Source organism: Panthera tigris, chromosome X, assembly GCF_018350195.1.
Source record: "Panthera tigris isolate Pti1 chromosome X, P.tigris_Pti1_mat1.1, whole genome shotgun sequence".
Lineage (NCBI taxonomy): Eukaryota > Metazoa > Chordata > Mammalia > Carnivora > Felidae > Panthera > Panthera tigris.
Genome location: NC_056677.1, coordinates 47,614,609 through 47,642,146, shown reverse-complemented (window position 1 = coordinate 47,642,146; position 27,538 = coordinate 47,614,609). Strand labels below are relative to the sequence as shown.

Genomic DNA, 27,538 nt, shown 5'->3' with positions numbered 1-27,538 from the left:
AAAGTGATAATAATGACCCCAAATCTACAAAGAACCTAAGAGAAAATATTTTTCCAACATTATGCCAAATGTTCCAGTTGTCCCATGAATTGACACTACTTTAAACAATGTCCTGAAATAGAGACAGCTTTTACTACTTTACAAAAGAAGAAGGAGGAGAAGGAGGAAGAGTTCACAGAATTCTAATTTTAAACATTTGTGGAGCCCCCGGTTCTGCTTTTCTCTCAGTTGTCTTGCTTTTGCTGATCCCTTGGAATCCTAGCATTAGGATATCAAATCTTGGGTCACCTAGGTGGTTCAGTTGGTTAAGCGTCGGACTCTTGATTTTGGCTCACGTCATGGTTTGTGAGTTTGAGTCCCATGTCATGAACTGACAGTGCAGAGTCTGCTTGGGATTCTCTCTCCGTTTCTCTGTCCTTCCTTCACTAGTTCTCTCTCTCTCTCTTTCTCTTTCAAAATAATTAAATAAACATTAGAAAAAGCATATCAAATCTTTTCCGATTCTGGTAGGGAAGAGAAAAAGGCAGAGATCTGTTCCAGACCAGCCATTTCCATTTATATCTACACATTTTTCTACTGTTGATTTCTTGCTACTACTTGGCAATCTGAAAAGTAAAAATATTAATGGTTTTGGCAAGTAAAACAGACTTGTATAGGAACATTAGTGTCTTGCACTTTTTATAAGGCTTATATCTATGTATAAGGGGACAGATTTACAGGAAGAGTGGTGGTATAATTGGTAAAGATGTAAGGTTGACAGAAAAGAGTAATACTCCTATACATGCAAAGGTATTTAATGAAAAATACCAGCTTATAAAAAGCAAGTACATGAGTTATATCTATCTACAATTTACCCATCCAAGTAGCTGCCCAGGATCTGGGACTATCACTACATGTGTACAGGTTCCAGGAGGAGGATGGGGACTGATTTCCTTTTCTCTTCTTGTTCACAAGAGACAAGTGAGTAGTCCTTAGCCATTAACTAAATAGGATTTATCTAGAAAGACTTAACAAGTTTCCTTCAACACTCTCCTAGTAAGTTATTCCTCAATTAAAACAATACTATGTTAAGGGTGCCTGGGGGCTCAGTCCATTAAGTGTCCGACTTCGGCTCAGGTCGTGATCTCACGGTTTGTGAGTTAGAACCCCATGTCAGGGTCTGTGCTGAAAGCTTAGAGATGAGCCTGCTTCGGATTCTGTGTCTCCCTCTCTCTCTCTGTCCCTCCCTGGCTTGTGCTCTCTCTCTCACTCAAAAGTAAATAAACATTAAAATTAAAAAAAAATACTATGCTAATAACTGCAAGTCATTAAAATGACTGACTTTCAATTCAAGCACCATTAAAACTTTGCAAAATCACTAGACTCCCACAGCCCTAATTTTATTCTCATTTTCCCCAGCTAGAAATCAAGAATCTGCTGCTAGCCAATAACATATGATTATGTATTTGAAAGTTCATTTTCCTTCTAAAAATAAGAGCAGTAAGACTATTATTCATTGCTCCTATGATTGGAGAGAAATCTAAGAACTAGCTCCTCCTGATTATGTTTTAGCCGAGTCTTTTCTGTGTGTCCTTTATACCTTCTGTGAGATTCTATAAACCATGGCTAAGGGATCCAGCTCAAAAGCCACTGAAATCAAATTAGAATAATTTTATTGAGGTTTCTTGGGTTATTCCATTTCTTTTAATTGCAGGGCACAAACTGAATAATTTAACTTAGGTAATGGATAAAATAGAAAGAGGCCATCTGGCCATAATCCCTACCTATGCATCCAGAGAATCCTGAAAGACAAGGTTTCTTTTACTTCTTTTGAACTGAGGAGGATGGTGGTTGTCTTCTTTATTGTCATTCTTCTTTTCCTAAAAATAAATCGCAACAGAGAGGAAAATCTATTATCAAACAATTGATCTTTTGGACACTTAAACTGCAACATATATATTTGAGATCTTGCCTGAGAAAATACAAGTCACCATCGGCTACCCCCATGATTTAAATTCAGACGCATATATCACCAGGCACGAAGAGGAAAAATAAAAAGTAGGAACTCTAAGAAAAGTCAAGCTGTAAATTTCACTTCAAAACATTAGCTTCATAATTTGAAATGACTCCTGGAAATAAAATAAGAACAGGGAGAATTCATTTAGTACTATTTCAAAATCTACCTAATTAGGTTCATTGTCTTCATTCCCTCAAATCATAATTACAGGTTAAGTGATTTTAACACTTTCCATGTGATAACACTTAAGATAGGTGTGGCTGCCAGTGTCTACTATTAACTTTTTTTTAAGGAATTTTTTTTCTTATTTGCACTCTCTACTTTTATTTTTTTTAATTTTTATTTATTTTTTTTTAAATTTTCATCCAAGTTAGCATATAGTGCAACAATGATTTCAGGATATTCCTTAATGCCCCTTACTCATTTAGCCCATCCCCCCTCCCACAACCCCTCCAGGAACCCTCTGTTTGTTCTCCATATTTAAGAGTCTCTTATGTTTTTGTCCCCCTCCCTGATTTTATATTATTTTTGCTTCCCTTCCCTTATGGTCATCTGTTTTGTCTCTTAAAATCTTCATGAGTGAAGTTATATGATATTTGTCTTTCTCTGACCCATTTCGCTTAGGATAATACCCCCTAGTTCAATCCAGGTTGTTGCAAATGGCAAGATGTCATTCTCTTTGATTATCGACTAATACTCCATTGTGTATATATGACACATCGTCTTTATCCATTCATCTGTTGATGGACATTTGGACTATTAATACTTTGGCTATTATTTTCCATAGTGCTGCTATAAACATTGGGGTACAAGTGCCCCTTCAAAACAGCATACCTGTATCCCTTGGATAAATACCTAGTAGTTCAATTGCTGGGTCGTAGGGTAGTTCTATTTTTATTTTTGAGGAAATTTTATACTGTTTTACAGAGTGGCTGCAGCAGTTTGCATTCCCACCAGCAGTGCAAAAGAGATCCTCTTTCTCTGCATCCTCATCAACATCTATTCTTCCCTGAGTTGTTAATGCTAGCCATTCTGACAGGTGTGAGGTTAGTATCTCATTGTGGTTTTGATTGGTATTTCCCTGATGATGAGTGATGTTGAGCATTTTGTCATGTGTCGATTGGCCATATGGATGTATTCTTTGGAGAAGTGCCTATTCATGTCTTTTGCCCATGTCTTAGGTGAATTACTTGTTTTTTGGGTGTTGAGTTTGATAAGTTATTTATAGATTTTGGACACTAACCCTTTATCTGATATGTTGTTTGCAAATATCTTCTCCCATTCTGTCGGTTGCCTTTTAGTTTTGCTGATTGTCTCCTTAGTTGTGCAGAAGATCTTTATTTTGATGAAGTCCCAATAGTTCATGTTTGTTTTTATTTCCCATGCTGCTGGAGATGTGTTGAATAAGACGTTGCTGTGGCCAAGGTCAGAGAGATTTTTGCCTGCTTTCTCCTTTCTCCATGAGGATTTTGATGGCTTCCTGTCTTACATTTAGGTCTTTCCTCCATTTTCAGTTTTTTTTTTTTTTTTTTTTTTGTGAATGGTGCAAGAAAGTGGTTCAGGTTCATTCTTTTACATGTTGCTCTCCAGTTTCCTCAACACATTTGCTGAGGAGAGTGTCTTTATTCCATTGGATATTCTTTCCTGCTTTGTCAACGATTAGTTGGCCATAGGTTTGTGGGTCCATTTCTGGGTTCTCTATTCTGTTCCATTGATCTGAGTGTCTGCTTTTGTGTCTGTACCATACTGGTTTGATGATTACAGCTTTGTAATACATCTTGAAGTCCACGATTGTGATTACTCCAGCTTTGGTTTTCTTTTTCAAGATTGATTTGGCTATTCGGGGTCTTTTATGGTTCTGTACAATAGAAGAATTGTTTCTTCTAGTTCTGTCAAGATTTCTTGTGTTATTTTGATAGGGATTGGATTGGATATGTAGATTACTTTGGGTAGTATTGACATATTAACAATATTTTTTCTTCCAATCCATGAGCATGGAATATTTTTCCATTTTTTGTGTCTTCTTCAATTTCTTTCATAAGCTTTCTATAGTTTTCAGTGTATAGATTTTTCACCTCTTTGGTTAGATTTATTCCTAGGGATTTTGGTGCAACTGTATGGTGCACCTATTGTTTTTGGTGCAACTGTAAATGGGATCGATTATTTGATTTCTCTTTTTGTTGCTTCATTATTGGTATAAAGAAATGCAACCAATTTCTGTGCTTTGATTTTATATCCTGCCACTTTGCTGAATTCATGAGGCAGTTCTAGCAGTTTTTTTGTGGAATATTTTGGGTTTTCTACCTAAAGTATCATGTCATCTGCGAAGAATGAAAGTTTGACCTCCTCTTGGAAGATTTGGATGCCTTTTATTTTTTATTGTTGTCTGATTGCTGAGGGTAAGACTTCCAATACTATGTTCAATAACAGGGGCAAGAGTGGACATCCCTGTCTCGCTTCTAACCTTAGGGGAAAAGTTCTCACGTTCTCCCTATTGAGGATTATATTAGCATTGGGTCTTTTATGATCTTGAGGTATGATCCTTCTATCCCTACTTTCTTAAGGGTTTTTACCAAGCAAGGATGCAATATTTTCTCAAATGCTTTCTCTGCATCTATTGAGAGCATCATGTGGTTCTTGTCCTTTCTTTTATTGATGTGATGAATCACATTTATTGTTTTGTAGATATTGAGCCAGCCCTGTATCTAAGGAATAAATCCCATTTGGGCGTGGTGAATAATTTTTTAATGTATTGTTGTATCTAGTTGTCTAATATCTTATTGAGGATTTTCACATCCATGTTCATCAGGGAAATTGGTCTATAGTTCTCATTTTTAGTGGGGTCTCTGTCTGGTTTTGGAGCCAAGGTAATGCTGGCTTCATAGGAAGTTTTCCTTCCATTTCTGTTTTTTGGAATAGCTTCAAGAGAATAGGTGTTAACTCTACCTTAAATGTTTGGTAGAATTACCCTGGAAAGCACCTGGCCCTGGACTCTTGTTTTTTTGGGGGGAGAGTTTTGATTACTAATTTGATTTCTTTACTGGTTATGGGTCTGCTAAAATTTTCTATGTCTTTCTGTTTCAGTTTCTGCAGTTTATTTGTTTCTAGGAATTTGTCCATTTCTTCCAGATTGCCCATTTTATTGGCATATAATTGCTCATAATGTTCTCTTATTATTGCTTTCATTTCTGCTGTGTTGGTTGTGATCTCTCCTCTTTCATTCTTGATTTTATTTATTTGGGTCCTTTCCTTTTTCTTCTTGATCAAACTGCCTAGTGGTTTATCAATTTTGTTAATTTTTTCAAAGAACCAGCTTCTGGTTTCATTGACCTGTTCTACTGGGTTTTTTGTTTGGTTGGTTGGTTGTTTCAATAGCATTGATTTCTGCTCTAATCCTTATTACTTCCTCTCTCCTGCTAATTTTGGATTTTATTTGCTACTATTTTTCCAGCTCTTTAAGGTGGAAGTTTAGGTTCTGTATCTGAGATCTTTCTTCCTTTTTAGGAAGGCCTGCGATTACTATATACTTCCCTCTTATGACAACCTTTGCTGCACCCCAGCGGTTTTGGGTTGTGGTGTTATCATTTTCATTGGCTTCCATGTCATTTTTAATTTCCTCTTTAACTTCTTGGTTAGTCCATTCTTTCTTTAGTAGGATGTTCTTTAGTCTCCAAGTATTTGTTACCTTTACAAATTTTTACTTCTGGTTGATTTCAAGTTTCATAGCATTGTGGTCTGAAAATGTGCATGGTATGATCTCAATCTTTTTGTACTTGTTGAGGGCTGATTTGTGTCGCAGTATGTGGTCTATTCTGGAGAACGTTCCACGTGCACTGGAGAAGAATGTATATTCCACTGCTTTAGGATGAAATGTTCTGAATATATCTGTTAAGTCCATCTGGTCCAGTGTGTCATTCAAAGCCATTGTTTCCTTCTTGATTTTCTGCTTAGATGATCTGTCCATTGATGCAAATGGGGTGTTAATGTCCCCTACTATTATTTTATTATTATCAATGAGTTTCTTTATGTTTGTGATTAATTGGTTTATGTATTTGACTATTCCCAGTTGGAGGCATAAATATTTGCAATTATTAGATATTCTTGTTGGATAGGCTATATTATGATATAGTGTCCTTCTTCATCTCTGATTTTCTGATTACATGATCTGTCCATTGTTGTAAGTTGAAGTCACCTACTATTATGGCATTATTATCAAGAGTTCTCTATGTTTGTGATTAATTGATTTATATATTTATGTTCTCTCACATTTGGAGCATAAATGTTTGCAATTTCTTCTTGGTGGATAGATGGATCTTCTTGGTGGATAGACCCCTTCATTATGATATAATGCCCTTCTTCACCTCTTGTTACAGTCTTTATTTTAAAGTCTAGATTGTCTGATACAAGTATGGCTACTCCAGCTTTTTTCATTGACCATTAACATGATAGATGGTTCTCCATCCCCTCATTTTCAATCTGAAGGTGACTTTAGGTCTAAAGTGGGTCTCTTGTAAACTATAGATAGATCTTGTTTTCTTATCAATTCTGTTACCCTATGTCTTTTGATTGGAGCATTTAGTCCATTGACATTTAGAGTGAGTAATGAAAGATATGAACTTTTTGCCATTATGATGCTTGTAGAGTTGGAGTTTCTGGTGGTGTTCTCTGGTACTTTCTAGTCTTTGTTGCTTTTGGTATTTTTTTTTCATCCTTTCTCCCCTCAGAGAGTCCCCCTTAAAATTTCTTGCAGGGCTGGTTTAGTGGTCACAAACTCCTTTAATTTTTTTTTTTCTTTGGGAAACTTTTAATTTCTCCTTCTATTTTGAATCACAGCCTTGCTGGATAAAGAATTCTTGCCTGCATATTTTTCTGATTCAGCACATTGAATATATCCTGCCACTTCTTTCTGGCCTGCCAAGTTTCTGTGAACAGGCCTGCTGCAAACTTGATCTGTCTTCCCTTGGAGGTTAAGGATTTTTTTTCCCTTGCTGCTTTCATGATTCTCTCCTTGCCTGAGTATTTTGTGAATTTGACTATGATATGCCTTGTTGATGATCAGTTTTTTTTGAATCTTATGGGAGTCCTCTGTGCTTCCTGGATTTTGATGTCTGTGTCTTGCCCAAGTTAGGAAAGTTTTCCACTATGATTTGCTTAATTAACCCTTCTACCCCTTTTTCTCCCTCTTCATCTTCTGGGACTCCTGATTCTGATGTTGTTCCTTTTTAATGAGTCACTGAGTTCTCTAATTCTTAAATCGTGCTCTTTTGCTTTAGTCTCCCTCTTTTTTTCTGCTTCATTATTCTCCATAAGTTTGTCCTCTATACCACTGATTCACTGCTCTGCCTCATCCATCTTTGCTGCTGTGGCATCCATTCGATATTGCAGCTCATTTGTAGCATTTTTTATTGCATCCTGACTAGCTTTTATTTCTTTTCTCTCCACAGAAAGGGATTCTAATCTATTTTCAACCCAGCTAGTATTCTTATTATCATGATTCTAAATTCTGGTTCAGACATCTTGCTTATATCTGTGTTGATTATGTGCCTGGCTGTCATTTCTTCCTGCTCTTTCTTTTGGGGTGAATTCCTTTGTTTCATCATATTAAAGGAAGAAAAGGAATTAGTAAGGTAAAACATTAAAAAACACCCACAGACACACAAAATCAAATAAATGATGCTAGATCCTAGGTGTCTTTGGTCTGGTTATTGAAAGGAGCTTGACAGATTCAAGGAAAAAAGGGGGGGGGGAAGAAATAAAAAGAAAATCAAGAAAAAAAGGAAAATGTTTGAAAATTTGAGAAAATGAATACAGTGAAATAGAAAAAAAAGGAATGATGGAAGTAAAATAGAATATGAAAAATTTACAAAAAAGTAAAAAAAAAAGGGTAGAAAAAATAAAGAAAATATTTTTAATAAAAATTGAAAATAAAAATATTTTTTTCTTTTTCTGTATTCAAGAAAAAGAAAAGAAAAAAAAAGAAAGAAAAAAATTGAATAGATGGCCAGCAAACAGACTGAAATATGATTGAAATTACATCGGTTTCCCCTAGAAGTCAAACTATGAAGCACTTTATAGTTCATAAACTAAGCAGGCAGAGAGATTTGTGGTCGTCCTGAAGAGTGAGGTTGGCCCAGTTTGGCGGGGCTTAGTGTAATGGCTCCAGTCTCTATTAGATGGCGCTGCTTAGCTTAGTGGGGTGGATTGTTGTGGAGCTCGTAGGTGTTAATGTGCATGCGCGGGATGGGTGAAAATGGTGTCACCCACCTACCCAGTCTCTAGTATCACACTCTGTGCTCTCTTCTACTGGCAATTGTGCACCCATCCTTTGTCTCCCACTTCCATCTCCTCCCCACTTCTACACTGTCTGTGACCAAGTCATGAGGTTGCCAGCCAGCACCTCCCTCCTAAGTTTTATCTCAGATGCGGCTATGTTTCCCGACCCCTCACTTCTAAGGGATTTGTGGCTTTGACCCGCTCAGATCCTCTGGGGGAAGGTCTCACAGAGCAATGGCTGGGTGCCGGTCACACCCAGGAATGTTCACAGGACCATGCTGCTGCCAATTCCCAGAGACCACAGCTGGGTGCCAGCCCACCCTAGAAAAAGTTTACACAATCGTGTGGCAGCAGTGTTTCATGGATTATGGGAAATCAAGATACACATCTGGCACCAGCCTTCACCCCTAATGACCTTGTTCCAGCACCAGCAAATGTGGTTGTTCTCTGGGGTCTGCTGGGACCAGGTGGCAGCACAGCCTGTACCAAATGTCCTTCCAGCAGTGTAACTGCTTTTCCTTTTTTGGCCCGAGGACCTCCCAGACCCCATTCTGCTCCTGGGGATTTGCCTTTCCCACCAGAGCACCACCAGGTCACTGAGCTGCAGAGTTTCAGACTCTGCACTCCCCCTGTTTATAGTCTTAATGGAATTTAAGCCCTTTCCTTTCTCCTTTCCCCCTTTTTAGTTCAGTCCCTGTGACTGATTCCACTTTTCCACTTTCTCTCCAGCTGCTTTTGAGGGGGTGCTTTTCCTGTATTCTCCTCCCATCTCCATCCTCTCTGCAAGCAGAAACAGCTCCCTGACCTCCGCAGCTTCTCTCTTCCCCAGTTCACCTCTCTGTGTCATGTACCTGCTGAGTTCTGTGGTGCAGGTTGTGCAGATTGTTGCGTTAATCATTAAATCAGTTTTCTAGGTGTGCAGGATGGTTTAGTGTTGATCTGGCTGTATTTCATGGATGAGAGATGCAAAAAAAAAACAAAAAAAAAAAACAAAAAAAAAACTTCCATGCTTTTCCTCCATCTTGGCTCCTGCCTCTTTGCTGTTAATGTTCTTATGAAAGTGTGGTAGAGACAAACACTGAAGAGACTTTCTATATGTGCTATCATCTAATTATTGTTGCTATACCAGCTATTATTATTACATAATTGTTACTTCCCTAGATTGTCATCATGAGGCTGTGGTTGATTACTAACTTGAAATATTATCTCTAAAAATGATTTTAATGGTTGGTAAGGTGACACCTTTAGCCCCAAGTCCCCTCTCAGTGAGTAATCAGATTGCAGCCTTTGACATTGCAATTGTTGCAGACACCCTACATTTGAGCAGGCATTCTCCCACACCATCTGCTTATAGAGTTGTAGATGTTTTGTTTATGGTACTCCTAAGAATGGCTGAGTCTATTCATTTTTATAATTCCATTTCTCTTCAACTTTCTTCTCATCCTTGGGAGACTGAACACTGATCCCATAGACCATTTATTTCAAACTTTTTTTAAAGTGAAAGAAACTCCTTTCTTATACACAAAAATTGTGATAAATAAGAGAAAAAAAGGAGTTACTGTACTGAGAACACAACTTCTTTAACCAAACCCTTCCCTGGATCCCCCTCACTATGCCACCCATGAACTAAGCCTGACTCTTCTTAAAATTGAGGAAGCAGCAGTCCCAGAGAAACAAAGTGAGTCAGAGAGTAAAATGAGTAAGGCTGGTAGAGCTGGAACTAGAAGGGAAATTCTCTTGAGCAGTGCCTCAAGGACTTGCACCAGAACGCTACAGAAAGAAAAAAATAGTGAAGAACTGCATGCCCAATCAAACAACATCTTTATAGTAAGAAGCTGTCAGTATAAATTAATTCAGACAATTTGTGCACAGTGCTGCTAAAAGGAAACATGTTTTTTTAAGAAAATATGTGGGGTTTTTTTTCAGACATATGAGCATGCCAAAGAAAGAGTATTAGCTGGACTAAGGAAGACAAAGACAAATACAATCATATCAGACTTCCCCTCATACACACTTACTGTCCAATTGTCACCAGCTAGACCCCAAGATCTGACTGACACTGCCCTCCTGCTTGTACTTACTAACCTTTGTCTTACCTTTTCATTAAACTTTTCTTTCTGGTTTACCAACTTACCTCTTAAATGAAACCTGAAACCACCCCTCAGGTGATGGCAACTGCCCTGACAAGACCTTCTGAGCTAACCTGCTGCCACTCCCTCTCCCCACACAGATACTCACACCTGTGCAGATGGACAATGGAGTGACCTCTGGAATGACCTGCCATTACCTTTACCTCAATTTACCCTAAAATCTCCACCCAAAGAAGACCCTCAGCCTCATCTATGTAACATACAATGTAGATCTAGGCACGTTTCCTTAAGTGGCATGTGCAAACTTATGCCTGCCTCTACATGCAATGACAAGTCTTTTCCATCTAAATATTCATACTAACCTTAAGCATAAGGAACCCATTCATCCTCTCTCAGGGAGTCACAGCCTCAAAAGCCATTTCTCATGATTTCCTTATTTGCTGCAAATAAGTTTTCTTCGTGCAACAACTCAACCTGGTGCAGTTGCTGACTCACCAAGGAGCGAACTCAGGTTAGTTCAGCTACAGAATAGCTGTTCCTAATTCCAATAGCTGTTGGTAAATGGGCCCCTACATTCATATTTAGAACCAGGGAATACACTACTACTGGCCAAAGTCTCCCTGACGCTACTGGCAGAAGAAATCAAAGGGAGATGACCATAAGGACTAGAGATGGAAGGGTACAGGCCAATTGTCCCTGAAGAACCATCCCGGCCATGTCAGCCTTCCCTAATCCTGTTCCAGGAGCCAGGAAAAAAACTCAAACAGCAGCAGGATGTCCAGGTGCCTAGGAAAAAAATGCAAACCTTGGGGACGTGGGTAAATTCTGATTGGTGGGTTCTGGGCCAGCTAGTGGGAGCTGGGTGAGGTCTGTGCTAGTCCCCTTTGCCCGGTCCGTTGGAGGTTTCCAGACATGTCCAAGAACCTGGACCTGTGATATCCAGGTCCTGTCACTTGACTGCCCAGCCGCCCCTATTGCCCCACGTGCTGCACCTGTACAGATCTCCTGCCCACCCCAGCCTGTGAACACACATTCGAATCCCATAGCACTCTTGCTGTCCTCCTCTCAGCTCTCCCTCCTCTGCTTCCTCCCAACCACCTCACTGCTCAGGAAGATGACCCGGCTACCCCTGGCCCTCTCCATCCTCAAGGACATTCTCTTTCTCCCCAACCCAAGCATCCCAGTGCCACAGACATGACCTGGGTATCCTGAAACCCACGCTCCTCCATGATGTCCATTTCTATCATTCCTCATTCGTCTCTCTCATCACCCTCAACACCATGCCCTGGTCATAGAGAGTTCCCCCTCTCTAATTCCTCTGTACTGACAGCCTTTCTAACCTTTCATTAAGCCCCTCCTCACACAGCTTACCCAGGGCTATAAACTCTACCTCAAACACACCTCTTATGCTACTTTCTCCTTCCTCTCTACTCTCCTGGAAATACCACCAAATGGACACACTCTTTGCACCCTCCACACTTCTTTTTTCTCTCTCTCTTCTTCCTACAGTAGCCTTCCACAAGGACCATCACCCACTCTCCTCATGATATCCAATGATAATTCATTGAGAAAAGACCAGTAATCTCACCACTTTCCAACCCTGGATCTGTATTCTTGTATATTTGTATTCCTTGCTGCCCCTCTGGAGTAGGTGACCAGATCCCATTTGAGGTCAGGACCTTCATTTGAATCCCATATCCTTCCCCTTTCTCAAACAGTAAGCTTTTGCAATGATCATTCCTTTTTCCAGAATCATCACATTTCTCATTTCTTTTGGATCATCCCATCATCTACAAAGTGGGCAGGAGAATGACTGGAGTTTAGGAATTTGGCTTTTTGGTTCCTGCTGTGCTATAGGTGAGATACCAGGGAACTTCATTCCCTGAAGGTGAAATGTGGAAATTGGCTGAGTCTAGAGCCAGGGGTTCTACCCTGAAGGAGACTTAACCTGGATAGGGGCTTAGATGACTCTGCAGCTGAGGTTGTGTAGTGCACAGCTCTGCCCAAGGGTGGGGTGGAGGATGATAACCAGATTCAGAGAGGTCTACAGATGCCAACAGAGGTGAGCTGAAGCTGAGTCAACCAGGGAGCACCAGCTCCCAATCACGAGGAGAAAGACAAAAGTGCAAGTATCACCCACCACACACATGGGTGGTGCAGGTCAGCATCACCAACTGGATCTTGGAGACAAAAGTTATCCTCTCCTCAGAGGATACTGTGAGCAGCATAAGAATTTCATAGACCCCTCCTCCTTCCCACATCACCCAGGAGACTTAAAAAACCATACATACCCCTTCCCCATCTTGGAAAGAAGTAGGGAGGCAGGGTGGAATCTGAGCATTTTCACCAAAAAAAAAAATGCATATTTACTCAAATGAACCATTCATATTATAGTGAGAACAAAAGACCCCGATAATTAGAAAGCAAGATGGAAGAGAAGCTAAAATTTTAACCCAGACAAATGACCATGAGGAGCAAAATCAGCACAACCTGAGGTGACAAGCCTGCACGAAATTCAGCAAAATTCCCAAAAGACCCCTGCAACACATCCTGCCATGCTCTTCAGCAGCTGTTACATCCTGAACTGCTACAGGAAATAGTGAATTGTACCCTGCTTGTCACTCTGCTCCCAAAGTTTGCAATTTGGGACCTGAGTCTGACCAAACTTGATAAAGGGCACAGAACTTGTGTGGTTTTTTTGCCTATGTAACCTTCCCCTTTGGAGCATACTGTCCATTTGTAACTGAAGCCTGCCTCTCCCCAGTTTGCAAACTGCATGGCAATAAAGCTTTTCCTTGCTTCTGACTAAATCGTTGCATTGCAAGATTTTTTGTTGTTGACAATAGCATCTATCTACATATGTAAGACTAGACATAAACTCAGTGGGGTTTTTTTTTTGGTTTTGTTGTTGTTGTTGTTGTTGTTGTTGTTGTTTTCCTCTTAGTGTCAAGTCCAGAGCATGGGCACTCATGATAAAGATCGCATCAACCAGACAGAATAAATTAACCAACATTACCTTGTGGTCTGAGGAGCACTAGTGAATCTGTGATCTCAGCTCACCATCCCCACTAGCTTCTCTTCTGTCCACCCTCCAATCAATCCATATTAGAGGAGATTGGGGCATCCTTGCCTTGCCCTCTCCCTTAACTAATGCAATGTTTCACATCCAATAAATGGACCTCCAAAGCAGAGCACAGAAGGAAGATCAGGCCAGACAGACCCACAGAGTAGAGTAACTCATGAGATCTGTCACTGAAGTGAGCAGGTCCTTCTCAAGTCTGTCATTGCCCCCCACAAGTGATGCCAGGCTCTATTCTCCTTTAATAGCACAGACCCATTTTCCAGGGCATGAACCATAGAGCTTGGCTTCAGAAAATGGTGTGGCATCCTGTACTTCTGGAGAAAATCACAGAAACACATTACAGCTAGTCTGCTTTCATAGCCTTCATAACCTCCTGGGACTTCAGTGCTTTACAGGATGCTTTCTTTGGGTTGTAGTCCCTTCTGAGGACATCCCAAGATCACGCTTCTCTCCTTGCATCCTCTACCATACATATAGCCAAACACTTTCCCATTCTCAGGTGAGATCCTAGAAGGCAGGGAGAGGGAGAGAGAAGAGCCTATGTGCTGGGAGGGGGTAGGGGATTATGTTGTCTTGACAACATTCTTCTGTCCGTCCTCACTGGATCACTCAGCCTCAGGCATCAGCCCAGCTGAAGGTCCAGGATAGATGAGAAAGCACTTCTCTCCATGTTGCTCTCTTTCTGTGACCAGAGGTTGAGATAACAAAAAAATTGGTTACTAGGGAAACTGAAGCTTCATCCATCTGACCCAAGCATAAAAGAAACAAAGGAGTGGAAACTAAGACACTAAATGTATGGTGGGAGGCCACCCACAGACATGGAATCGTCACTCAATAAAGGTGCTTGTCCCAAGGGTCCTGTGCATGCACAGATATTTGCACAGGTGGGTACTCAGGAGCACACCTTTCAGCCCAGAGCAACACAGTTACTGTAGCATAAAGTACTTAAGTGGGAGACAGAAGATGAGGCAATGAGGCAGAAATGTAGGCAGAAGCCAGATCATGAAAGACAGGGAGGCACCATTTATCTTTTGAAATTACTACCTACCATTTATCACAAGGCTTTTAAAAAAATAGACTGTATTTCATTCAGTGGTTTTAGGTTTACAGGAAAAAAAAAATAAGTGGGAAATACAGATGGTTCCATATCTCCCCTCCCCCACATCCAGTTTCCCCGATTAGTAGCATCTTGCATTAGTGTGGCACATGTGTTACAATTGATGAACCAATATTGATACCTTATTAGCTAAGGTGTACAGTTTACATTTAGTTTCACTCTGAGTTGTACACTCTGAGTTTTGACAAGTATATAATGACACATATCCACCATTAAAGTATCATACAGAACAGTTTCACTGCCCTAAAAATCCACTGGGGTCCTCCTATTCATCCTGCCCTCTTTCTTCCTGAAACCCTGGCAACCACTGATTTTGTCATAGTCTCCATAAGTTTGCCTTTTGAGAATGTCATATAGTTGGATTAATATGGTATATAATCTCTTCAGATTAGTGTCTTTTACATAGCAATATGCACTTATAGTTCGACTATGTATTTGTGTGTCTTGATGGCTCATTTCTGTTTATCACAGAATAATATATCATTGTATGAATGTACCACAGTTTATTTATTTATTCACCTAATGAAGGACATCTTGGTTGCCTTCAAGTTTTTGAAATTATGGCTACCACAAGATAAATATTAATGGGCATGTTTTTGTGTAGGCAAAATTTTCAGCTCATTTGGGTAAATACAGAGGAGCACAATTTCTGGATTGTATGGCAAGAGTATGTTTAATTTTGTATGAAACTGCCAAACTGTCTTCCAAAGTGGCTTTAACCATTTTGCATTGCCACTAGCAATGGATGAGAGTTCATTTGCCCATTTTCAACCAGCTTTGATACATTCAGTGTTTCAGAGTTTCACCATTCTAATAAGGTGTGCAGTAGTATCTCATTGTTTCTTAATTGCAATTCCCTAGTGACACATGATATTGAGCACCACTTCACAGGCTTATTTGCCATGTGTACATTCCCTTTGGTGAGGTGTCTACTTAGACCTTTTGCCCATTTTTAAATTGGATTGTTTATTTTGCCATTGCTGAGGTTTAAGTGTTGTTTCCATATTTCAGATAACAGTCTTTTATCACATTTTTAAAATAAATATTTTCTCCCAGTCTGTGGCTTGTCATTTCATTCTCTGAATAGTGTCTTTCACAGAGAAGAAGTTTTTAATTTTCAGTGAAGTCCAATTTATCAATTTTTTTTCTTTCATGGATCATGCTTTTGGTATTGTTTTTAGAACATCATTGCCTAAATTTGCCTAAAATAGGTTACCTAAATTTTCTCCTATGTTGTCTTCTAAGAGTTTCATAGATTTTCATTTTTCATTTAAGTTGGTGATCTATTTAGAGTTAATTCTTGTGAAAGGTGTAAAGCCTGTGTCTAGATTTTTTTTCTTTTTGCATGTGGATGTCCACCAAGGCTTATGTTGACATTTGTATTATGTTTAGTGTCTTATGTACATTTATTTAGGGGAAACTCTACATTAAACTAACTTCATCTAAAAGAAGGTACAGCCATATTCCTAGCAACTTATGGGGGGGAAAGCAGACATATTCTCTCTTCAGATAAAGCAGGCTGGGAATTTACCTAGTGTAAATCAAATAGATGGGGAGATGGTTGTATAATACAGTGAAAGACTTAACTTACACACTGAAAAAAAAATATGATTCCCAAATTGTACTTTTTTAACAGCTTTAGACGTTGCACTTCCTGCTCCAGGATGCATTTGAGTTCAACAGCACTACTCGTGTGGATATGTGCCTATTAGGTCATTTGGTTCTAGGTCCTTTATAGTTATTTGCTTCTGGTAAGTGGGAGGAACCCCAGTGATTTATCATCTGAAAAGATGTGGAAAAAAGCCTGGTTCCATCTGAGATCTTTTGTTTATAAGTTAAAGATAAGTATGTCTCACACACACACACACACACACACACACACTCAAACGAGGCCATTGGGCTTAGAAGAGACATAGAAGATTGGAATTTCAAATTTGGGGAAAAGGTCCTTTGACCTGCATCATAGGATGATGCTGAAGCTTTTTAATGGGACGTGGACTGTAGTTTAGTTCTCAGCCTCTGTAGGATCTCAAAGCATATTTAGGGGGGGGGGGTGGATATATGGTTGGAGCCATGATATCATGCATGCATAGGTAAATAGCCAGACATTTTAGTTCCTAGTTTCTCTGATGAGGTCACAAGGGGGCTTTCCAGCCCAAGTTAACTTACATGTTTTATAATTGCTTTTAGAATGAAAATAATAATCATTATTAGAAAATGAATAGAAGATAGATCTGAAGATTAAATCAGAAAAGATAATGACTCCTTGCCAAACTGTCCATGAGAAGAATATTATGAATGGGGCTGAGTGCCCATCTGAGGAATCTACAGATACAAGTGAGTCAATATAATCCATTATGCATCATGAAAAGTATAGATATACAACTATAAGCCAACGTACATGCACATGCTCTAATTCTTATGCAGCCAGTGTGAGAATGCTCTTTATATAATCCCACAAGAAGGCATCCAGGCACAAGGACTGGAATTTGAAGTATCTCAACTAAGGGCAGGAGCAACAATATGCCTGTCTTTACCACTGTGTGGAGAAACCTCTGGATCCCACTGCAGGGACAATGTGCCACCTGACTACCTCTGAAAGCCCTTCTGCCCTATGACTGGTTTTAGGTGTGGTTTAGCTACTCATTCAGATTAAATCTTTTTTCCATGTTTCAGTCATTGCTCATAAATTTTGACCTTCAGGGAAATCCTCCTTATGTTTTAGGACACACTAATTTAAAATAATCCATTAACCATTTTAGTATAACTTCACATAGAACGAAGAATCCGACTATGGATTCAGACCACTAACTTGATGTAACTTACAACTGAATTTATCGTCCATAAAATTCATTGAGGAAGTTCTGCTTCTGGCCACCATGGAGTGAACCCACTACTGCCTATCTCTTCCACTGATTACAGCTAAAGACCCTAGAAAACATACACAGAGCATGTACCTGAGGAATCAGAAAATTGGTCAAAAATAGATGGATTGTAGTAAAGGATCAAAACATGGAACCCATCCAAATTTATATCTGAGGACCATTCTCTTTTTTGAAACCCAGACTTGTCTAACCTATGTGACTTCCCTGTTTGAACTCTTGGGTTTGTTGTATTTTTTCCCTGAGTGTCCATCAGCAAGTTCTCTTGATTGTATCTTGAAAGTATATCCTGAGTAAAACTGCCCGATCTATTGCTACCATGTTAATATCCAATGTCACTCATCGTCTCTTGCCTTAATTACTGTAATATCTTAGTTTTCCTTCTTTATTCAACTCTCATCCTCCTAAAATATATTGTCCACAAGCTAGCTATCATGATTTTTAAGCATGTTGAACAAATTATATCAGGACCTATTAAATTAAAATGGGACTTTGCATTTTAATTTGAATGAAATCCACTCTCCTTTGCATGGCCTGTAAACCCCTACACTATCTATCTGCCTTCTGCCTACCTCTACACCTTCTCCCCTCATTTAGCACAATCTATCCACACTCATCTTTTTCTGTTCCTTGATTATTCTGGGTTTGGTTCCTTCATGGGGATTTTTTATGTTTTGTTTTCTCTGATGTTCTATTTTTTATATTGTTGCTTTCAAAATTTCCATTTGTCTTTAGTTTTCAAGTTGTACTTCTCTTTATGTTTCTCCTGCTTGGAGTTTATTTAGTTTCTTTCATCTGTAAGTTAATCCTTTTACCATAATTTATAATTTTTTGCCTTTTTTTCAAAAACTTTGCCCCTTCTTTTTCTCCCGTCCTTCTTTTATTACAATTACACATAAATTGGGATGCTTGATGCACAAACCTCTGAAGCTTCATTCACATACATTCACTCTTATCTCTGCTCTTTCTTTCTTTCTTTCTTTCTTTAATTTCTTTAAACTTTAGTTGGTGCTAAACATACAGTGCACTATTGGTTTTAGGAGTAGAATTCAGTGATTCATCATTTACATACAACACCCAGTGCTGATCACAACAAATGTCTTCCTTAATAACCATCATCAATCTAGCCCATCTCCCACCCACCTCCTTCCATCAACCTTTAGTTTGTTCTCTGTCCTTAAGAGTTTCTGGTGGTTTGTTTTCCTCTCCTCTCCCCCGCTTTCCCATATGTTCATCTGTTTTGTCAGTACACCCTGTGCCACAGCTCTTCTGCATTTTTTCTTTTAGCATGCAGCTGGGATTCAAAATTTGAAATCTTAAAGGACCTAGTGCCATACAGATTCGCCATCCTCCTCCAGAGTAGAGCCTCTCTCTGCTGTGTCTGATGTCCTTTTTCCCATAAAAACAGTTCCACATCTGCACAGTGCACAGTAGCTATGATGTAGCACCGCAAAAAGCAGCAAGCAGGTTATCTGCTCTCTGCTTGCACCTCTGTCCCCTGCCAATGAAAGACTTTTTTCTGGTGTTGGCGGGGCTTTTTGTCCTTGGAGAGTCAATATACCCTCTTCCAAATGTACTCCAGGAAGGGTAGTGTGACCCAGGAGATCTCTACACCATGACAAGCAGTCTGGGTCAACACCATCTTTTACCCCAGGAGTGCATGTCACAGCTCTGCTCTGGAGAAAGTTGCACACTTCCAAAATCTCAGTTTGAGCTCCATATGCTGTTTGCAAAAAAAAAAAAACAAAACAAAAAAACAAAAAAACAAAAAACAAAAAACCCTGCAACACTCAGTACCTCTTGCTCCCCAGTCCATGGTACTGAGAGGTTTCCTCTTGTGTGATCCCATTGCTGCACTCTGTCAACCCCTCTCACTTTCTCTCCGTCTCCCCATGGAAAGGGTTTTGTCCCCCCCTTGGCCCTGCCATTTTTCTCTCCTTCAATTCACTTCCATGCACCTTGTACCAACCATGCGGTCTCCCTCTAACCATAGAGATCCTTCTGTCAGTCCTCAGATTGATTTCCTGGGAGTTCCAAGTGATCTGACCTCAATACAGCTGTGATTGAGGAACAAGGAAAGCCCAGGGTCCCCCTACTTCTCTTCCATCTTAACTCCTATATCTGTTCTTTAGATTGAATAATTTCTGTTGTTCTGTCTTCATGTTTTCCAAATTGTTTCTTTTGCTATCTCAGTTATGCTCTTGAGTAAATTTAGTGATTTTTTTTCTATATTTTGGTTGTTACACTATTCAGCTCTAGAATTTCCATTTTTTTTTTCCTTTCAGAGTTCTTATTTCTTGGCTAATATTCCCTACTTTTGACCTAAATCCACTCTATTTTTCCTTTAACTTTTAAATATTTATTTCTTAAATTCTTTTGACTTATCTATAATAGTTGCATTAAAGTCTATCTGCTAAATTAATATCTAGTTTCACATAGGTGCAGATTCTACTGACTCATTTATTTTCTTGAGAATGGGTTATGCTTTCCATTTTTCCCCCTATGTAGTAAATTGGGATTGAAAGATGAATCTTATAGATGACACATTGTAGTGATTTTAATTTTGTTTGGTTTTTTCTTGATGTTGCTAACTTCATCTTTTTTTAAATTATTAGTTGATAATTATTGTGACCTCAATTAGACTCAGCTGCTAAAACTGTCTCCCACATGGTGTGTAGGCAATAGTATCTCTGCTCAGCACTTTTCCCTTTCCTCCCGCCCCCCCCCTTTTTTTCTTTTGCTGGGAACCCTGGCAGTCTTCCTTTCACTTGTATAGTTGCTTTGTATTCAGACAATGATTTGGGTAGAGTTTTTGTTCAGACACCTCAATTCTAAGGTTGCCAGATAAACTACAAGATGCCTTTTGAATTTCAGGTAAATGATGAATACTATTTTTAGTATATTTAAAATTCAAATGTAACTGAGCATTTTCTGTTTTTATTTGCTAAATCTTGCAACTTTACTCAAGCCAGTAAGGCCACCTCTTTCTGCCACCCAAGGTGCATGTGGGTTGAGGAATGCATTCAAAGGTACAGCAACATCCATCAACATCCATCATAAGTAATCCCACACTTCCAACTTTTGCCTGACTCCCTGTGTCTTCCCCATGCATGCATAGTTTAGCAGTCAGACCATGAGCAGTGGAGAATATAATATCTCAACCCTTTTATGACTCCTCACTTCCAAACTCTCCGTACAAAGTCCCTAATTGGTCTGTCAACATTACCAGATTAAGTCCACCACCTCCACACAGTAAAGGAGTTGATTTTTACTGTCTGAGCTGGAGAGTGGAGATGGGTACACCCCCAGGTAGAAAGGCCACAAACTTTTCTTCTTCCCAACATAGCAGGAGTTTTTCATAAAGAAAAACTTTTCAGGGTTTCTATTGTTTGTCAGTGTCATAAAATAGTTGTTTTTCAACATTTTTGTCCAGGTTTTTACTTGTGTTCTGTGAAAAGTGAATTGCCCAAACTCTTCATACCACTGTTACTGGAAAGAGAATCCCCACGGGGTCAATTTTTAAAGACAAATAGCCCAAATAAGTGAGTCAAGAGGTGCTATTTAAGTACCTACAATGAGCTTTCCACTTAATTAGATGTCAGAAGTACGCATGAGTGATGCAGTGTGGTCACTGACTTTAATAATTCTATGGTTGAGCTGGGAAGTCAGTTTGCAATGACACTATGCATTGCTGAAAGGAAGCACAGTTTGAGCAGAAAAATTTTGTGGATTGCTTATGAGTGAAAGTGGTTCTAAAGCCTGATATATGCAGCCTTAAGCCATTCTGGGTACTGAAAACTGATTTTCTTAGTGTGAGGTGGTAAAGGAAATAAGTCCAAGTTATACACATGTAACATATTAACCACTCAATACAATAGCCTATTTACCACCTGGTACCTACACATATAATATCTACATTAAATTTTACAGAACAAAGGGAGTGTATCTTCTGTCAGTGTCATTACAAAGATAAATGAATTAATGCAGTTAGCAAACAGCAATGCCCACTGTGTTTCAAGGATATCCTGGATGTGGGAAATGAAAGAAGAATGGATTATAGCCTTTGATATCTGGGATATCACAATTACTTGGGGTAGATAGACATACAAACAGAAAAGCTGTGTAAGTACAAAGAAAAGACACAGGGGGAAGGAAGCCTATGAGAAAAACACAGAATAAGTTCTGGCCAAAACATCAGGAGAAAGGCAGGGAGAGAATGTGAAAGAGCTCACTGTGACTCATCCAAGCCACTGATCACTGAGGTCATGTTCTTGATTATGCTAGTGTAAGCTTGCATACATAAGAATGACAGCTACAGTAACTGGCTGAAAAACTAAAGTACCTCATGGCAGTGTTGTATTCAACCAACAAATATTTATTGAAACCCGACTCTGTTAATCAGTTCTTTTGTATTTAGGTTTATGAAAGGGAAAAAGTGGAGAATACAATGGTACCAGAATATTCTGAACAAGATATGGGGATACAAACCACCACCACCAGCACTGCCCCCCAGCCCTGTTCTTATGAAAATAAATGTAAGCAGAGATTTTCTATGTTCACTCATCTTCAATATATTATATTATAGTCAATATATTATATTATGAGCAAGATCATATAATAATAGAGTGTTTGAGTAAGCAGCATGTGTCATCATTACTCCTTTGCTGAGTACCAGGGTCCAGGTGCTGGGTGAGGCAGACTATGGAGACACAGGGATGATTCTTGCAGGACAACAGTGCTTGAGCAACTATAGTCTAATAAGCAGATGACCACAGTGAAAATAATTAAAAGGCAAATGTGATAAGAATCATAGCAGGAGTGAGCTAAGGAAATTGGAACACAGAGAAGAACGTGTAATCCAGATATTTAGGAGCAGCCTCGCAGAAGGAGTAATATTATTCACATTTATGCATGAGGTAATGGAGGATCAGAGAGGCTGAATCATTCATTCATCCTGCCAGTGATGAAGCCAGTTATCAACCTAAGTCTGTTTAAATGCAAAGTCCTGAGAAAATGTACTGTGCATTACAAGAATCCTTCCTTCTTACTAGTATCCTCTTTTTGATTCCAATTCACCACCTCTACATGAATTTGGTTCTGTTTTGCCTTCAAAACCTGCCTTTCTATTTCTAATTTTAAAGTTTTATTGTGATAATTGTAGATTCACATGTAGTTGTAAGAAATAACACAGATATGGGGCACCTGGGTGGCCCACTCAGTTAAGTGTCTGACTCTTGATTTTGGCTCAGGTCATGATCTCATGATTCTTGGGTTCAAGCCCTGCATTGGGCCCCATGCTGGCAGTGCAGAGCCTCTATCTCCCTCTCTTTCTCTCTCTTTCTCTCTCTGTCTCTCTGCCCCCCTCTTCAACTTGCTCTCTCACTCTCTCAAAAAATAAACTAAAAAAAGAGAAAAAAGAAATAATGCAGATGAGATTTTGCAAAACTATAGTATATCACTATTAAGATATTGGCATGGATGCAGTCCACTGATCTTATTCAGATTTCCCAGTCGTATTTGTGGGTGGGAGTGGGTGTGGGTGTATACTTAGTGTTATACAGTTTTACCACATGTTTGGGTTTGGGTATCCAGCACCATAGTAAAACCAGTATGGTTCACCATACTGAACCATAGTTCAGTAAACACTGAAGTGTTTTTTCATCACAAGGATCACACATACAGTCTTTTTATAATGACACACATTTTCCCACCCTACAGTCCCTGACTCCCCTAATCTGGCAACCACTAATGCATTCTACATTTCTAAAATTCTCTCATTTCAACAATGAAATCATACAGCATATAACTCTTTGGTTTTATTTACTTTTTCCCCAGTGTAATTCTCTGAAGTTTCATTCAAGTTGTTGAGTGTATCAAGAGTTTGTTCCTTTTATTGCTGATTAGTACCTTGTGCAATGGATGTATTGCAGGTTGTTTAACCATTCACTTGTTGAAGGACATCTGGGCTGTTTCTAGTTTTTGGCTATTAGAAACAATGCTGCTATGAGCATTTGTATACCGATTTTTGTGCAAATATTAATGTTTATTTATAAGGGATAAATGCCAGAGTAAAATATCTAGGACTTAAAGTTACTGTATATTTAGTTTTTTAAGAAACTGCCAAACTGTATTGCAGAGTGGCAATGTCATTTTACACTTCCATTAAATATGCATGAGTATGAGTACTCCAGATTTCCCACACTTTCACCAGTACTTGGTATTGTTTGGTCTTGTGAGAATTCTTTATGTGGTCAAAATACTAATCCTTTGTCAAATACATAGTTTGCAAATTTTTCTCCCAGTCTGTAGCTTGTCTTTTTTCACAGAACAAAAGTGTTTAATTTTGATGAGGTTCAACTTATCAGTTTTTCCTTTTGTGGATCATGCTTTTGGTTTCAAGCCTAAGAACTTGTTTCCTAGCCCTAAATATCAAAGAATTTTCTATGTATTTAAATTTTTTGTTATTGTCTTATGTTTTACTTTTATGTCTGTAATTTATTTTGTTTTTGTTTTTTTTTGTTTTTTTAATATATGAAATTTATTGTCAAATTGGTTTCCATACAACACCCAGTGCTCATCCCAAAAGATGCCCTCTTCAATGCCCATCACCTACCCTCCCCTCCCTCCCACTCCCCATCAACCCTCAGTTTGTTCTCAGTTTTTGAGTCTCTTATGCTTTGGCTCTCTCCCACTCTAACCTCTTTTTTTTCCCCTTCCCCTCCCCCATGGATTTCTGTAATTTATTTTGAATTAACTTTTATATAGTGTGTGAAGTTTAAGTCAAGATTCATTTTTTGGACCTAATGAAGTCTAATTACTCTTATACCATTTGTTGAAAGGTTATCCTTCCTCCATTGAATTAGTTTTGCACCCTTGTCAAAATTTAATTCAGCATATTTGTGTGGGTCTATTTCTGGATTCTCAACCCTAGTACACTTATGTACATGTCTATCCCTCAGCCAACACCACACTGTCTTGATTAGTGTAGCTAAATAATAGGTCTTAATATTGGGTAGAATAATTCTTCCCATTTTATTCTTTTGGGGGGATTGCTGTCATTTTTAACAGTTGTACCATATTTTATTATATGGTAACTTTTTCAATTAAGTTTTTTTTTGAGATCATTGTTGAATCACATACAGTTGAGAGAAAATAATACAGAGAGAACCCAGTTAACATTTACCCAATTTCCCCCAGTGGTAATATCTTACAAAACTATAGTGTAATGACAACCAGGATATTGACATTGATATAGGCAAGCTACAAAACATTTCCATCACAAGGATCCCTCATGTTACCCCCCCTTTTTTTACAACCAGATCCACTTCATTCCCACTCTTAGCACTCTTCAACCTGGCAACCAACAATCTTTCTCACATATATTATTTTTGTGGTCTTAAGAATGGAATAATCCTGTGTGTAACCTTTTAATATTGGCTTTTTTTCACTTAGCATAATTCTCTGGCAATTCATGAATAGGGTTGCGTATGTAAATAGTTCATTCCTTTTTAGCAGTGAGTAGTATTCCATGGCATGGACGCACCATATTCTGTGTAGCCATTCACCCACTGAAGGACATTTGGGTCCTTCCCAGATTTTGGCTATTTCAGATAAAGCCACTATAAACATTCATGCACAGATTTCTGTGTGAACATAGTCTTCATTACTCAGGGATAAATGCCCAGGACTGTAATGGTACCACTTTATTCTCAATCAAAATTGTTTTAGCTAACTTTGGGCCTCTGAATTTCCATATAAATTTTTAAAGTTTATTTATTTATTTTGAGAGAGGGAGAGAGAAAGAAAGGGGCTGAGAGAGGAGACAGAGAGAATCTCAAGAGAGAGACAATCTCAGGCTTGAGATTCTCTGCTTGAGACAGTGTGCAGAGCTTCATGTAAGGCCCGAACCCAGGAATGGTGAGATCATGACCTGAGCCAAAATCAAGAGTGTCAACTTACTGACTTAGCTAAGTCAGTCTGAGCTGATTGAGAATTAAGAGTCAATCAAAAGTCTCAACTTAGCTTAACTGACTGAGCCACCCAGGCACCCCAAATTTCCATATAAATTTTTCAATAGGCTCATCTACAAAAAAAACCTTCTTGGGATTTTGATAACCACTGCATCAAATCTATTAAGCAATTTGGAAAGTGTTGACATGTTCTCTAGTTTAATCTTTCAATCCATGACTATGGTAGGTCTCTCCATTTGTTTGAGTTTTCTTTAGTTTTTTTTTTCATCAATATGTTATAATATTCATTATATGGATCATGTATATGTTTTAAGTGCACATGCAAGTGTTTCATTTTTCTGGAGTGATTTTAAATGGTAATGTGATTTTACTTTTGGTCTCCACTGTTTCTAGTTTACAGAATGCAATTTACTTTTCTTAATTTGATAAAAAATGTCTATTTCAGGTCATATTTTAAAGTTGGCAGTAAATCTCAGATTTACATAGTAGTTTGCATCGAGATTTTTTTGTTTGTTGTTTGTTTTTGTAACAGAAACATTAACATGACCAAAATATTAACTCATTTCATGCTTGTGTTAGTAACAAATTAATATTTGTAATATACAGTGTTCCTCATAAGGTATAAAGACTTGGAATTGTTTTGTTTTAAAAAAACATACAGTTTAATAAATAATAGCATAGTTCCAAAAGACACATAGTGATAATTTATGAAAACTAGAAGGAGAGACTTCAATTCAGTTTTTTATTTGTCCTGAGCCATCGTGCCTACCTGTTTGTAAATGATGATTCTTATTGTAGTTATAAGTTTTAATTAGTTTCAACATGACAGCATACTAACAAAATTGTCCAGCCTTTTTGAGATATAATTCGCATGTAACAAATTATTAATGGTATAAGCTTTTAAATTTGCTCCAGATTATAAATTGTGAGTGAAATTAGGCATCATTTCCAGTTGACACATTAATCCACAGGTAATGTGATGTCTCTTAAATTATGCTTGTGGCAATTAAACCAATAAACAATAGCAGTGAGAAAACTATTGATAAAATACAGGGAATGTTCATTTCTATATACTCTGGCTTATATGTATTTTAAGTAAAAGGACAATTTGAAGTAGGACAAATGGTAACCAGCTACCAAGAAAACAGGTAATGAGCTCAGTCAGGAGTACTTTTTTAAAGCTCACTATATAACTAGATGGATGAAAAGAAAAATATAGGAGACTCTCATTCCTATAGAAAGATATCCTAATAACCTGTACTAAGGTAGTAACTTCTGACCAAGATGTTATTAAAGCTATAAATAAAATCAGCCGTGGGAAATGACAGACAGTAACTCTGAATACTCAAGTAGAAAGGACATTGATAAGAATAAACATTCTGTGCCTTCACATTTTGGTGGATAGTTGGATCTCCCAAAACATAAGCAAGGACTGAAATCCAAATGAAAATTACTGTGAAGAAATAAAATAACTTTTGATTCTTAAATGGAAGTTTGGTGGTTTTAGAGAAAATCAGAAAGTAATTTATACATTTTATCAAGAAACCTGGATGATACAAAAAGCCATGATTAAAGGAAACAATTTCAGTAAATAGGCAGATGTTGTATTCAGTAAACTTAATGCCTAAAAATATGTCATAAAATAGGTCATAATGGGCATATTTGCCAAAAGTAAAAGAGCAATGAATGCTAGTGAGATGCAAAAATATTCCATAAAACTTGATAGGTATTTTTCCTTCTCATTCCTAGCATGAGTATCTTCAATAACATGTCCCCAAGTATAATCAATCATAGCAAAGAGTTAACACCTAGGGTCTGGTTGGTTTGATGTAACTGCCACTGAAAAGCACAGTTCTTTGAAGAAAAAGTAGCCATATTTTTTTAAATTAAATTTCACAAAGACTGATGAAATACATTGAATAAAACACTGTTTCATTTTCTTTTTCATCCTCTGCTTTCTCCAATAGATCTTTCTTGGATGATGATATTTATGTTTTATTTAGGTTTTACTGCCTTCAGACATCTTAGTTTTCGTTCCCTGCCTATCATTTTGCTATAGCAAAATGCCAGGTGAGTAAGCTCTGAGTCATTTGCACAAGTGTGGATGAAAGAAGTGCCTTTCCTCCTA

General features: G+C 38.3%; 2 pseudogenes; both read right to left on the bottom strand.

Annotated features, from left to right (window-relative positions):
* The window catches only part of LOC107179792, a 29,266-nt pseudogene extending 17,863 nt beyond the window's left edge, over window positions 1-11,403 (bottom strand).
* A 14,814-nt stretch (window positions 11,404-26,217) lies between these two features.
* Window positions 26,218-27,285, bottom strand: LOC102963761 (annotated as a pseudogene).
* Between the last annotated feature and the right edge of the window lie 253 nt (window positions 27,286-27,538).